At 32.0% G+C, this 16,340-nt stretch overlaps 1 long non-coding RNA gene across 1 annotated transcript in view; it reads left to right on the top strand.

Moving 5' to 3' along the window:
• LOC145287718 (uncharacterized) overlaps nucleotides 1-11,810 on the top strand; it is a 35,757-nt gene extending 23,947 nt beyond the window's left edge. The window contains exons 2-3 of the long non-coding RNA XR_013869184.1: nucleotides 1,491-1,606; nucleotides 4,300-11,810. This is a non-coding gene — a long non-coding RNA (uncharacterized LOC145287718). The remainder of the gene's footprint in view (nucleotides 1-1,490; nucleotides 1,607-4,299) is intronic.
• The last annotated feature ends 4,530 nt before the right edge of the window (nucleotides 11,811-16,340 follow it).

Here is a 16,340-nt window from a genome sequence, read left to right on the forward strand (position 1 = left end):
TTAATACATATTTCATTGTTACTGTGTCTTTTTATGTATTTTTGTTGATACATATTTAATTGTTACTGTGTCTTTTTATGTATTTTTGTTAATACATATTTAATTGTTACTGTGTCTTTTTATGTATTTTTGTTAATACATATTTCATTGTTACTGTGTCTTTTTATGTATTTTTGTTAATACATATTTAATTGTTACTGTGTCTTTTTATGTATTTTTGTTAATACATATTTCATTGTTACTGTGTCTTTTTATGTATTTTTGTTAATACATATTTAATTGTTACTGTGTCTTTTTATGTATTTTTGTTAATACATATTTAATTGTTACTGTGTCTTTTTATGTATTTTTGTTAATACATATTTAATTGTTACTGTGTCTTTTTATGTATTTTTGTTAATACATATTTAATTGTTACTGTGTCTTTTTATGTATTTTTGTTAATACATATTTAATTGTTACTGTGTCTTTTTATGTATTTTTGTTAATACATATTTCATTGTTACTGTGTCTTTTTATGTATTTTTGTTAATACATATTTAATTGTTACTGTGTCTTTTTATGTATTTTTGTTAATACATATTTAATTGTTACTGTGTCTTTTTATGTATTTTTGTTAATACATATTTCATTGTTACTGTGTCTTTTTATGTATTTTTGTTAATACATATTTCATTGTTACTGTGTCTTTTTATGTATTTTTGTTAATACATATTTAATTGTTACTGTGTCTTTTTATGTATTTTTGTTAATACATATTTAATTGTTACTGTGTCTTTTTATGTATTTTTGTTAATACATATTTCATTGTTACTGTGTCTTTTTATGTATTTTTGTTAATACATATTTAATTGTTACTGTGTCTTTTTATGTATTTTTGTTAATACATATTTAATTGTTACTGTGTCTTTTTATGTATTTTTGTTAATACATATTTAATTGTTACTGTGTCTTTTTATGTATTTTTGTTAATACATATTTAATTGTTACTGTGTCTTTTTATGTATTTTTGTTGATACATATTTAATTGTTACTGTGTCTTTTTATGTATTTTTGTTAATACATATTTAATTGTTACTGTGTCTTTTTATGTATTTTTGTTAATACATATTTAATTGTTACTGTGTCTTTTTATGTATTTTTGTTAATACATATTTAATTGTTACTGTGTCTTTTTATGTATTTTTGTTAATACATATTTAATTGTTACTGTGTCTTTTTATGTATTTTTGTTAATACATATTTAATTGTTACTGTGTCTTTTTATGTATTTTTGTTAATACATATTTAATGGTTACTGTGTCTTTTTATGTATTTTTGTTAATACATATTTAATTGTTACTGTGTCTTTATGTATTTTTGTTAATACATATTTCATTGTTACTGTGTCTTTTTATGTATTTTTGTTAATACATATTTAATTGTTACTGTGTCTTTTTATGTATTTTTGTTAATACATATTTAATTGTTACTATGTCTTTGGGTTACAGGCTCCTCCATTTTGTCCAGTCCCCGGCAGCCTCTTCCCATGAGGAATATATATATATGGCAAAATAACAATAAAGAAGGCTAATGAAGGGGAGTTGAATTCAAGAGTTGATGGAAGGTTTGTACTTTGAGATGAAAAGTGATTCTGATATAGATGTTCCAATGGATATTGTTGCATGATATGATGATGAATTTGTGGAAGGAGATATGTGTGTTCAGATGTTCCTTGATGTAACTCTCTGGTAGTACTGCCTATGTAAGAGTTGTTACATTTAGAACATTGTAGGTTATAAACAACATTAGTATGTAAGCATAATCCCAAATTAGAAATTTGACGATTGGTCATGGAGCAGATTTCGAGTGTGTTAGTCGTGTGTTTTTGAAGAGGTGTTGTCATACGGAGGTATTGGTATCAATGAGTTAGGTTTCTTTTCTCACTATGAATGGCCTTGATGATTGTGGTTGAGATTCTGTGATTGAGGAAAGAGTAAACCGGATAATAAATTAACAAAAGAAAAAAAACATTTTCAATAAAATAAGAGGAGTATGATGATATAATGGTGATATTATTGGGTACGATAGAATTACACAGTATGCACAAAAACATAATAATTGGAATACCGAACAAATTTAAAAGAAGCCCTATTTCTGCATGACATCTCAACTCCCTACTCAGTTTTGGTTCCGGTTTTACAATATTTTCCATTTCCTTTTTTTAACAGAATTTCCTTTGGTTACTTTCTGAAAAAAATTATATTCTCGAAATATTACAGACTTCTACTATCCCAGTAATCTCAAACAGAAAGTCTATTTAACTGCTTTGTATCTAGGATTGATTTAAAAAATAAATGGATATACGAAGATATAAAAAACAGGACCCTCTTTTGTTTGTCCATTTTTGTCCATACGTCACATCATTTTAACACTCGGTTCCCTGCATTGCTATAACCTTCTTATATGCTTTGACATTTATTTGCCAGCAATGCTTTAAGCAAACTACCTTTTCCTCTTAGGAATTGAATGATTAAAAATATTTTACAAGAATTTTTTCTTTTTAAATGAAAAATTTCAGAAATATTTAATGACTAATGTACACCATCCATCAAAAATAACAACAAAAAAACATGTACTGCTAGTGTTCCCAACATTTATGATATAATCGCATCCTAAGATCATTCATCTGGAAAATAAATGGATAGATGAAGATATAAAAAAACAAGCACTACAAATCCTTTTTTGTTTGTCCTTTTGTTACACAAATGACCCAGTCTAAGCCGGGTTGACATGCTAGTATATATATATGTGTATAGGTGTATATACATATATGTATGTTTATGAATTAAAATGTGGCACGCGTCTGCGGATGAAATGTCAGAAATTGACAAGCTAAACGGGAATTGTTTCAATATTTCTCACAAATATAAACAAACCTTGTTATTGTTATGAAAAATGTAACAGAAAGGAATCTGGTTACGTGGATGTTTTGAAACCGAGTGAACGCTACGATAATTCTCTCTGTCGCTCCCCCACTCTCTCTCTCTCTCTATCTACCATAAGCAAGAACAACAGGAGAAATAAAAAAAACGGACTGTTGCTTACACCAATGGTTGTTGTGTTTTGAATTCTTAAAAAGGGTTTATAATATAACACTTTTTTTTTATCCTTTTTGTGTTTGTCTTTTTTCGCACATTATCTTAACACACAATTCTCTGCATTTTTTGGTGTGATGTTATTTGCATATCAATGTGGCTATCATTTTTTCTTATACTCTTCCACATTTATCTACCAACAATGCACCAAGCAAACTGCCCTTCACTCTTACACACACAAAAATATGTCCAGTGACAGCCATGAGTATCTGTTTCCTAGCGCAAAATCAATCACTTAATTATTGTTTCAATAATTATTAAATCAATCACTTAATTATTATATCAATCAGTGTTACGAAACAGATACTGTCAAGAATTGTATAAGTCAACTGAATTAAAGGAATAAATTATAAGATGGTCAACATCATGAATTTGGGAATATAGTTTTTTGTCATTTATTCTCCGTATTGCTCTGTAGTATATAATAAAAAAATAATTTCTACAAATATATATATATATATATATATATATATATATATATATATATAACTCTCTTCAGGAATATTCTTTTATCAACATTATATATCTTAATATTTTGTAATGAAGGGGAAAATATAGCAGAAAATAACCAGAACATTAGTTCCACTTGGTGTTGTCAAGGATAAATAGTTATTATCAACAGTATAATGGGATTAATTTACAAGTAATTATAACAGCAACAAGAAGTGGGGTTAATATTATGAAATGACTCTTACAACAACCAAAATGTTTTTTATTTCTTCAAACCAACATAGCGTTTTGAACCAAATCTAGCAAGTTAGATTTGTTAGTCGACTTTGTCGTCATAATCTACCTAATCTGTCTAAATTTTTCCAACTGGACATTTTTTTTCTAGTTAAGTTTGAGTTGAAATGATGCAAGCGAACGATATAAAATATACCTGGTATTATATATTTTAACAACATTCAAACTAACAGACGATAATAAAATGTCTCCTTTTAAAAGATTATTTCTAAAAAGTATTTATTTTATATTTGATAAAAAGAATTATCACATTTTATATTAAGGATTTTTAGTTAAATATCTATAAAGAGAAAATTAATTTTGTTTACAAACCAGTATTGCATAAACAAATATTCATAACATTTGTAATTTCATAAATAGTGAATTTGTGGATTAATTAATGAAATGTATCTTTAAATATTTATTTATATATTTGCAGCATCTACATGAATGACAAGGAATTCACCATTGGATTTGGATGGATCTTTATTGATATTAATATATTGAAAATTCTTCTGATGTTTTAGAAAACATGTGACTCTTATGATCAAATCAAATTTGGTAAAAAAATATCAAAAACTATTTTTGTGATGTGTTTGTTTTTCTAGTCATTTGGGATGTTATAAAATCTGAAATCAGAACCAAATTAGAGTTGTAGGTAACATTTGATACAAAACGGGTGTAAAAACTGTTGTCACATGTATGTTTTATGCTAAAAATATTGTGCATGTCAAATTAAGAAGTTAAAATTTGATGCTAAAGAAAAACCATATTACTGTGAAAAAAAAAATTCTGGTTGCATATGTTGTTGAACTTTTACTGAAAAGATATATTTTTTTTACATTGGAACACATGTGAGACAAACCAAATACATATGAACTATTTGAATCCCCCTCTATACAAAATCAAGTTGCATTATATAAAAACAGATATGGGAGACAACCAACATTCTTGTGAAGTATGTGGTTCTTCTTTTACAGAGAAATCTAACTTGTTACAACATATGCGAAAACACACAAAAGAGGAACCACATGCTTGTGAAGTATGTGGTTTTTCTTTTGCAAGGAAGTCACATTTAGTGAATCATATGCGGACACATACAGGAGAAAAACCACATTCTTGTGAAGTATGTGGTTCTTCTTTTAAACAAAAGTCAAATTTGTTGCGTCATAGGCAAATCCATACTGGAGAGAAACCTCATACTTGTGAAGTGTGTGGTTCTACATTCTCAAGGAAATCAAATTTGGTTACTCACATTCTAACACATACGGGAGAGAAACCACATTCTTGTGAAATATGTGGTTCTTCCTTTTCACTGAAGGCAAATTTGTCGCTGCATATACGAACACATACAGGTTATAAATTACATGCTTGTGAAATATGTGATTCTTCTTTTGCAGTGAAGCGAAATTTGTTGCAGCACATGCGAATACATACTGGAGAGAAACCACATTCTTGTGACGTATGTGGTTCTACTTTTACACAGAAGTCAAATTTGTTGCGTCATAGAAAAATTCATAATGGAGAGAAACCATATTCTTGTGAAGTATGTGATTCTAATTTTTCAAGGAAGCAACAATTGTTGTGTCATATGCAAACACACATAAAACAGGAACCACATTTTTGTGAAGTATGTGGTCATTCTTTTAGACTAAAATCACATTTGGTGAATCATATGCGATCACATGAAGGGGTTGAACGTGTACTACGCACTGTTCTTGAGCGTATAAGGGCAGAGAACTTGAATGCCATCAAGACACTATCGAGTGACTAAGGTCTCTGTACAAGCGTTTTATCAGGTCAACCTCTTATTAGGAGACTTTTCCCTACATGAAAACTCTTAATATCTCTAAATATTTAAAATCACACAATATTTGCAACCCTAATAAGATCTCCTAATTATGTATAACCTACGAAGAATGGTGCATCTTCAAGTGATTTTACTACACAAAAATGGATATATCACTAGACTAGATGAATTCTGGTCCTGGAATCCAGTAAGATTAAGAGACCACAAGAAAAGTATACTATAACTTACTTAAACGATCAACTGGGAGAGGAAACTTCTTTGCTAATTCAGTGTTTTTAAGAAGAACTTTAATGAAATATAGAAATAAAGTATTAGTCCCAAGAAATGGGGTAAATACTTGATTTCTAAGAACTTCAAGTGAAGTAAAACGAAACAATGAAGAAACAAAATTCCTGTGAAGTGTATGTTTCTTCTTTCACACTGAAGTCAAATTTGTCACAGCCAATGTGAACACATACAAGAAGCAAAATTTCCTGTGAAGTGTATGATTCTTCTTTCACACTGAAGTCAAATTTGTCACAGCCAATGTGAACACATACAAGAAGCAAAATTTCCAAAACTGCCTGGCAAATATACCCAGTGAACCAAGTGCAAAAGAAGTTCAAACAATTGCACTTAAAGGGATGGTCAGAATCTTACAAAGATCTCTTGGTTGCAATATCTGAATTAGTAGGTAACTGTTTGACATCCGATAGAATGCTCCATCTCCAGCTTGAACAAACTGAAAAACTTGAAACAAAAGAAGCAAACCATATTCTTGTGAAGTACGTTGTTCTTTAGCTTTGTTGAGTCATATGCATATGTTTAAAGAGTGAAGATAAAAACTTATGTACAATATGAAAAAAAATTGGAGACCATTATGACCTGGTTGAGCTAATTCATTCAGACATAAATGAATCTAATGGCATAAAGTGAGAATTGTTTCAAACATGCCTTGTACATATTAGTTCAGCATCTGGGTAAGTGCCAGACACCTCCAGATTGCAACTGTCCACTAGTTACCTTCAGTTTGCAAATACATAAGAAATCCTGGAAACATATACCCGAGCAACCAGTTGATAATGACACACCTACACCATTCACTATGACTGTGTAATTCCTACTAGTACATATCTAGACAACACAGCTGTTAAACCAGATATAGTGATTTGGGACAGAGCGAATAAAAAGTGACCATAATAAAGGTCAGTGTACCTAATAATAGAGAGCTGAAAGGGAAACAAAGTATCCAAGACTTATGTATGATATGAAACGAAATTGGAAATTAAAAGAGGTTTCAACTATGCCAATCATCATAGGAGCAACTGGGCTTATGAAAAAGAACTTTAAAAAGTATGTAGCAAGTATACCCGGTGAACCAAGTGCAACTGAGATACAAATGATTGCACTGAAAGGAGCAACTAGAATCCTAAAAAGATCTCTTAGTTGGACTCACTTTTATAGGGGTAAATGTTAGACATCTGGTTGGATGTCCCACCCCTAGAAGACAAAGATGAAGAAAAATTTAAAAAAAAAAAAAAAAAGAGAGAGATACAAAATACATTCTTGTGAAGTAAGCAGGTTTTTCTTTGGTAGAAGTTAACTTTGTTATGAAGAAAAAACTTGAATGCCTACTAGACACTCTCCTCGATTGTCTAAAGTCTCTCTGTACAGGGGTTTGTCAGAACAACCTGGCATGAGGATCCTTTTTCCATAGAAGTAAATCTTAACCAAATATTCAAAACCACATTTCGTATTCGCTGCCCAAATAAAATCTCCTCACTATGGTTAACTTACATTAGCTTTTATGAGGAATGGTGCACCTTCTCCAAGTGATGTTACTGCAAGTAATAACACAAAGTCGGATACTCCACCAGACTAGATAAATTCTTGTCCTGGAATCCAGTAAGACTAAGAGACAAAAATAAAAGATATACTACAACGTATGAAAATGGTTAATTGGGGAGAGGGAAATTATGTTCTCAATTTCTTTACTAACTCAGTGTTTGGGAGATAAAGAACTTTAATGGAACATCTGAACATCTATGTATCTCATACAGTTCAATTGTTAGCCCCAGGTTGTGCGTCCCTTGATTTCTGAGAAGTTCGACTGAAGTAAAATAAAACAAAAGAGCGAGGTTATTATCTCGATATAAAGATATAATGGAACTCCACTATGATCAGAAGAAGATTATAAAAGCTGGCCAAGACGATGGCTTGATAACCAGATCCGCAATGACAACAAATGCAGATTCTGCCACAGAAGTAGAGCGTGTGAGCCACTTGAAATCTAGCTTTAACGTTCTGCTAGGGGATGGCTTCTATACAATGTGACACAATGAAGTGTGGAAATATCTCCACTGGACGATCTGTAAGAAGTTGAATACGAAATGCGGCAGAAAATCTTGGAAACATGTTTACCAGAAACAATAGTCGGAAGTAAGTCATACACCATCCACTATGAGCATCCAACGTCTATAGCTATGTACCTAGAAAACAGAGTGACGAAGCTGCACATAGTGATATAGGGGTAAGGAAGAGAAAGAAGCAACCTTAGTAGAAGGCAGTATCTCAAATTATGCTAAAAGAACTGAAACGGAAGTGATAACGAAATATCAAGGTCTTATGTACGACATGAAAAGAAATTGGAATCTTAAGATCTTCATCATTCCAATTATTATAGGAGCAACTTCATTCATGAAAAAGAATTAAAAAAAACTACCTGGAAAATATACCCGGTGAACCAAGTGCAAGAGAAATTAAAACAATTGCACTTAAAGGGGTGGTCAGAATCATAAAAAAATCTCTCAGTTGGAATATTTGAATTAGCGGATGAAGGTTTGGCACCCAGTATGATGCTCTACCCCTAGCTTGAACAAACTGATACAAAAAATAACAAAAAAGATACAATTTGTTGCTAAGGTTGCTGGAAAAAAAAACTTGGATCATTCTATCACTCGAGAAAGCCACTATTTGACCATGCATGAGACATACCTGGTTCTTCTTTCAAATGAATCCTAAATCTGTTCTGCCATTTGCAAACAAATACGGAATATAAACCACTTTCTTGTGGAAATATAATATTTAAGCATATTTTATGACTGAGCCACACCGGACGGCACATACAGTATAATAACTAATAGGAAATTAGCTCTATAATGATAAACAAGAAATTTTCATAAATTAAAATATATTCAAGCGTATTTTAAGACCGGGCAGGTTTTCTAGTATATATATATATATATATTCAGTTATGTATGGCATAATCGCGTTGACACGATGGTTTTCGTTAGATCCCCGAAGTTAAGCAACGTTGAGTCTGATAAGTATTAGATGGGTGACCATTTGGGAATTCTAGGTGCAGTATGTGCTCTCCGCTTATCTTGGCATTTGTTTCCAGTCATCCTGTACATACTACACTTCACTTGCCACTGGTATTTAACAATGTCGTCTCAGGAGAGGTGTGGATAGAGATTGCACGCCTCCTGCTACAAAAATTTCACATGCAAGCAACCCTTTGTGGGTATCCATAGTCTGTCTAAGACTGAAGGAGCTTGCTATATATATATATATATATATATATATATATATATATGAATGGGTGGGTGGGTGAATGACCTTGTCTGTTTGAGTGCAGAACAGTTTCTACCAAAATACTGCCAGGTTGTTGGTCTACTGAATTGAAACTTGATACACAAAAGTCAACTTTGTCACAGCATATGCTTACACATATGCGAGATAAACCTTTGTTTCCTCAATATGCTTTTCTTTCAAGTTAATCTGTTGTGCGATGTGTGAACACAAACCATAGATAAAGCACATTCTTGTGAAGTATTTGGTTCTTTTACACTTTGTTTTCTCATATGCTCAGGCATATTGGAAACAAAAGTATGAATATGAGAATATTCTAGTACTCACTAATCAGCTAACCTACAATATACAAACAAGAGAGCAACTGGCATAAGTAAAGACATGCTTATCGGAAATAAATTTGTATTATAATGAAACCAAGTGTAGTTTTGAGGTGAAAACCTTATCTTTCAAACTAACTGAAGTAAAATAAAACACAAAAGAAAAGACAAACTTTTGCTAAATCTGTAGTTATTTGTTTTTTAGAGAAGTTGACACATTTGAAAGCACACTGTCATTAATCAACTAGCCATGTCGATCATATACAGCTTTTATTGGTTGGTTTGAAAAGGACATTAAAAGAAGAAAATTTTGATGCTGTACAGAAACCAGTGTCTTCCAAAATTGTATTCGAAATGAGAAAGAGAGGAGAAAGTATTGGCGACTCTGAAATTAACCATCACCATTCCCAACGAAACAAAGTGATAAATTAAACAGAACGAAAGAGAAACGAATACTTTATAAATTTGTGATTCTTGTTTAATATAGAAGGCAAATTTGGTGCATTATATGCAAACAGAATAAAACGGAATGTTATTTCCAGGAGGAAACTTCATGATCTCATTCAAACTTACTGAAGTAAAATAAAAAAATCTTAATCAAACGTGAGAAAAGACATACTTTTGCAACATCTGTAGCTATTTGTTTGTAGCGAAGTCAACACATTCTAAAACACACTAACCAACTAGCCATGTAAGTCATATTATACAGGTCTGAAAGAATACTAATTAGACACTAAAACAAGAAACATTTTGACACTTTACAGAATAACATATAGAAATTAATATCTTCCGGAATTGTATTTGCCCAGAAAATGTAGGAGGAAGTATGGATGTCATTCTTTATAAATTTGTTGTTCTTGCTTCATATGGAAAGCAAATTTGTTTTATTATATGTGAACACATACTGCAGACACCATATTCTTATCTCTTTTTACACAGGAGTCACATTTGTTGCTGCAAATTGTTATAGAAAAATAAACCTGATTATTATTTTAATATTAGAAATACAGTTATCAAATGCAAAAAGAAATCAAAGACACATATTTGTTGTTGCATTGTTTTTAAATTTACATATTGATTTTTTTTTTCATTTCAATCATTTAAGCGGAAACATATTTTTGTAAAATGTACATTCAATCATTCAAATAAGAAAATTTGTGGGAAAATAATTTGCATATTATTAAGATTGTATTAAAAATATTTTTTGTTTCTTACTAGTTTAAAATTAAAAATTATATGTATTAATTTTTTAAAGAAAACAAATATAAGTCGTTTTTATTTTATAATAAAATTGTATTCTTTAATGCAGTTGATTAGAAAATATGATTTGTTTATATTCGAAAAACCACACTGTTTTACACCTATAAAATTGAGGTACCTAATTTAATTAATAGTTTGTAAGAATCAAATATAAGTTGTTTTTATAATAAAAACTTCTTTAACAAATTCAATTGGAAAATATGATTCATGTTCGAAAAGATGTTTGAGTGGCACCTACACATTGAGTTGGCTGATTTACAATTTGTTCTAACTTATTAAGAAATATATTTTTTTATTTGTTTACAAAATTTACATGACTGATAACCACAAAATTATTTTTCCAAATTTCAATAGAATTTTATTAAAAAACACATCTTATTCATTTGAAGTGTTTTGACCCTTTTTGTATGAGATCAATTTTTTTAAGATACACAGAAAAATAAATATGTTCTCTTATACATTTTTTTTGTAAAAATATTGTGTTATAAATGTTGAGTTGTTCAGTCTGATGAAAGCGAAAGGACATAGCATGAATATATTTTTCTGTTCCGTCTGGACTACGACTTGGATGTCTTCAAGTCCAATGTTAACAAATTCCTAATGAACCGCTCCCTTAATTAAACGCTTCATCAAATCTCCACACTAACGTAATGTACTTGCAATAACCCTTATCCCTGAGTGGCTTCCGGGCCTTGATAAGTGGTGATCACTGTGTAAAAAAAAAAAAAAATGTAAAAAAGTATTAAAAAGACATATCCGGAAATTGTTGGGAACCAAGACAGATGTCCCACCTTCATGTCATGGAGTTTCCTTAGCAGAAAAGGGAAAAGGGAGAAGTATTAACTTGCACAATTATTGCGATAAAGGATCTATATGCGACATAATATTTTTTCAAATTTTTTGTGTCGTTGCCATTGGTTTATTATTATAGTTTAATTATTTTATTACTTAACAATTAATTAAAATCATTGAATTATTTATTATTATTCATTTTTAGCTTGTTAATTGTTTCTTATTTGTTTATTTTTTCGATTGATTAACTGATTATAATTGTTCAGGTAATGTATTGTTCAATTAGGGTATTTGTGTATTAATGTTTTTCATTTGTATTCAGTTTTGTTATTATTTAAAAAATTGTGTATTCGTTTTAAAGTTTGATAATATGTTCGATTTTCATAAACTGTTTAGGCAATACTTCTTTTTTAGTAAATGGGAGTTATGTCCCTTAGATAAGCGCCCTGTCAAGAATAGTACTGACTAATAAGCCCTCTAAACTGGACAGTAATGCGACATAATTCATCATAACATAATCATTACCTGCCGCAGAAAAAAAAACTCTTAAAAGAGCTGGAGGAAATCACCAGAACTGACAATACAAGCAACAACATATATCACAAATCGAACACTATCAAGCATCATTTAAGCTGTTGGAGATAGGACGGTCTGCAGTGGGATAGACAATCCCGTCCCCATGTGTATAATGGTGAATGGATGTATTTAATGGTAGTGGAATTGAATAGACGAAAGGTCGCATAATGAAGACGAAAATATAGTTATATATCAACGAAACAAATGCAATTTATTTGCATATATATAAAGGAAAGAGTAATAGAAAGAATAAGAGTTCATAAAAGATGAGTAACGTTACTTGCGATTGATTGGCTAGTCAGGAACGCAGTGGTGGCTTATGGCTCCACCGGAGCGGTGTTTATCACATCTTGACTGGTCGAGCGTTCAGCGGAAAAGAGAGTGAAATATGAGAAACAGGAAGTGACGTAGCTAGGTCGCTCTTCTGAGTTAAAGGGCGACGATCGAGTAAGGCTGAGAGTTTTCAACTCCCACAAGCCGCATCACAGGCAATAACAGACTATAGATGCATGGCAGATACTAATTTCTTCTTTAGTGAGACTGACCATAATCGCGCAAAATTATTCCAGTCACTAGAAAATAAATAAGCAAAAAATCCGCCAATCTAAAAAAAAAAATCCACAAGGTAGTCAGTATATCACACCAAATCAAAATGAACTTAGCTCAGTGTATTTAAAAAAATGTTCTAGATTATCAACTGCCAACTGACAAAACTATGATACACTCTAGTCTTTGATCTCTTTGAATTGAAGTTATGCTGTAGTTGTTGACTGATTCTTTACAATGCTTTTGTTTTCAGCAAATATGTTTATGTTAAAACGGGCCAAGAATATCAATATACGTCAAAAAACTAAAATTGCAAACAGCTGTGGATTTAGATATGCCGCAAACAACACTCATTACTCCAAAACAAACAGGAGCAGAAGTTTGTGTAAAGACAAAGAACACATAATTAAAAGGAAACCTATCTTCCGTACTTCCAATTGATTGCAGGTTCAGTCCAAGTAAACTATTGATAGGCCGAGGTATGAAGCCAAACTTCCCAATTCATTCAAATTTACTAACTGCAAACAGGACTTCATTTCAAATGGTTGAGACAGAGAAATAGAAAACCAAAAAGTCTGACAACTCATCCATTGCCTATCAGACAGAGCAAAAGAGTGTTTTTCAGTATACAATTTATAAATGTGCCTTCCATTGTTCCAATTTTAGAAACAAGGCGTTATGCTACGTTCCTGAAACAACTAAAATCCAAATGTTTTCTAACATCTAAGCACCTGCAGATTAAGATTTCGAAATATTTTTCTCTAGATGAACTTTACATTAATGAAATTACAGTTAGGCAAAAGGTCAACTTCTTTAAACTGTAATAAAATAATTTATCCAATTCATTGCTGTTTATTTATTTTTTTTTTACTGGTGATGTAGTGATCGACCATCAGATGTTGACAATGATCAATTAAGAACCTTAGTCGAAGCCAATCCACGTGTCACTGTTAAGAACTTGCTTCTGAATTTGACATAATGTATACAACGACTTCCAATCACTTGAAAGATTGAAAAGACAAAAAACTTGATGTGTGCTTCACAAATTGAATGAAAACCAAAACAAACGACGGTCTGTAGTGTCATTTCCCTTTTTTTATGCAACAAGAACGACCCATTTCCTGAATGGGTTGTGACTTGCGATGAAAAGCGTGTTCTTTAGGACAACTGGTGATGCTCAGCCTAGTGGTTAGATGCCAACAAAGCTCTACGACATTTCCCAAAGCCAGAGTTGCACCAAAAGAAGGTCATGCTGAGTGTTTGGTGGTCTGCGACTCGTCTCATCCATTAAAGTTTTTGAATGCAGGTAAAACTGGAAAAATACTGTCCGCAAATGGATGAAATGCACCAGAAACTTTGACAATACCCAACCACACATTGCTTAACTGGCTCTGCAGAAGGTGAGCGACTTGAGCTACAAAACTTTGCCTCCTCCCCTACTGACTACCACATTTTCAAGCATCTCAACAACTTGAAAAATGCTTAAAAACCATAAATGATATGAAAAACGCCTTCAGTGACTTCATCAGCACCAGAATACAAGATTTTTACATTACTGGCATAAATATGCTTGTTTTGCGTTGACAAAAGTGTATTGATTCTAATGGTGCGATTTTGGTTAATAATATTTCGTTTGAGCTGAGATATGTTCAACTCAACTTAAAAATTGCAAGAACTTTCTTATTATCCTGATACTTGAACTTCTGCATGTCAGTTCAGTCAGGGAAGCAAGAACGTAGGAGTGAATTCCAAAGTTTAGCAAACAAAGAAACTATTTGAATATAAGGCATTTTAGAGAGTGAAATTTTGCTGCATGTCGAGTTAGTTGAGGACATTTACGTTTAAGGTACAAGTGCTTCAGCTGTCAGAGCACATTCCATTAAAATAATTGTAAAATAGGTACAGAGATGCCACATTTCAGCCAGAGGTTGGAATTTAGTTATTAGTGCAGGACTTATTACCTTAGCGACTCTGTTTTTAATCTTGTCTTACTGCAACAGACTAGTGGCAGATACACCAGACCAGATGAAGCAACAATACTCCATTGTGACTTTGTAGAGGTACACGATAAGCTTGTGATGGAAGGGTTCCAACACAATAGATCTGGACAAATCGAAAGACTTAACTCAAACCATTTACTTCCACATCAAGGTTTGCAGAAAGAAGTCGAATGTAAGAGTGGAACTGGGGACCAAATGACAACCTCTAAGTATCCATGATTGACTCTATTGAACGTTCTGGACTGATCTATATTTATCAGCGCACCTTCAGTGTCGACTTTATATGATATGATATATATCATCAATGTGCGAATTATTCTGGATCATCTGACCGTTTATAGCACAAATCATCGATCCTAAGTAATCAATTTCGTTTTTATGCATCCTTCGCACCTGGCCGCTTTGGTCGACTTGAGACAAGAAAAGTCAGCTAAATAGATATCAAACTGAACCATTTTCAGACTGGCCACCCCGGGGAACAGTTTGTAGAATAAGAAGTGTCATTCTAACATTTAAAAACAGCTTTATTGATTATCTTCGTTAGTAGGTTGTATAGAGAAAAGGTTAGTTGTGGAAAGTGTTTTGGTGTGGAGATGTAGATTAAAGCTTAGACAAGTCTATTGCGTTGGAGTTAATAAGAATAACAAAAAAGAAAAAAATACAAATAAAATTAATTTGGTAAAGAAAATGAAAAATTGAAGACAGAATTTGCCACAGCCATCTTCAATTTTTCATCTTCATTCATTGATCACTCCGTACAGTTTGTCACACTAAAATCTGAAACAGCACGTCGCATGAATTGAATGGACGCCTCTTAAGAATATCTGCTCTCATCATTTTTTTAAACCAGTGTAGCAGACACAAATAGACCCCTTTTCTTCTCGCGCATTCGCTTCCTCTGAGTGAGTGATGAGGCGCTAGACTGTCCAATCTGAGGACTTGCGCACGAATACAAATTGACCCCTAGGGACCAGACAGCTTCCGGTCCCAGAAGAAAACTCTCTCTTACGCTACCAGCCTTCGTCGGTGCTAGACGCCTGTTCTCTTCGCTGCTCCTACTAAAGGTATTGACGACAGCCGCGGGTTGTAACTACCTCGTAAGGCAGTGGAGACCCGACTCTACTTTCTTCCTTCAGTACATATTGCAAATAAACCTTTCCCTTGTTAAGTTGAAGAAGTTGTTTGTCATTGTTCATAGAATTGTGTTATTTTATTTTATTAGGGAAATTCCCAAAAATGGTGACTCCGTCGTGATAACACATTTCCGAACAGACACTTCTTTCGCTTTTTAACAGGGTAAGGCGCGCATTTTAAAAACCAGCACATGGTTTCCAACCACACTCATAAACAGACAACGGATTCGGGAGAGCACATTTAAAACTTAAAAAAAAAAAAAGACGTTATTTCCCTCTCTTCCTTATCGTTTTTTTCCCGTTATATATATATATATATATATATATATATATATATATATATATTATAAACTAAGGAGCATAAAAAAAAAAAACAAAGAAAAAACACCCTTTTCTTTCACAACGGCGGGCTACACATAAAAAAAAAAGAACGCCAACCTACAAAAAGAGGTGACACTTTCTTGGTGTACGAA

This window comes from Euprymna scolopes, chromosome 11 (genome assembly GCF_053919585.1).
Source record: "Euprymna scolopes isolate OS-2025 chromosome 11, ASM5391958v1, whole genome shotgun sequence".
NCBI lineage: Eukaryota > Metazoa > Mollusca > Cephalopoda > Sepiida > Sepiolidae > Euprymna > Euprymna scolopes.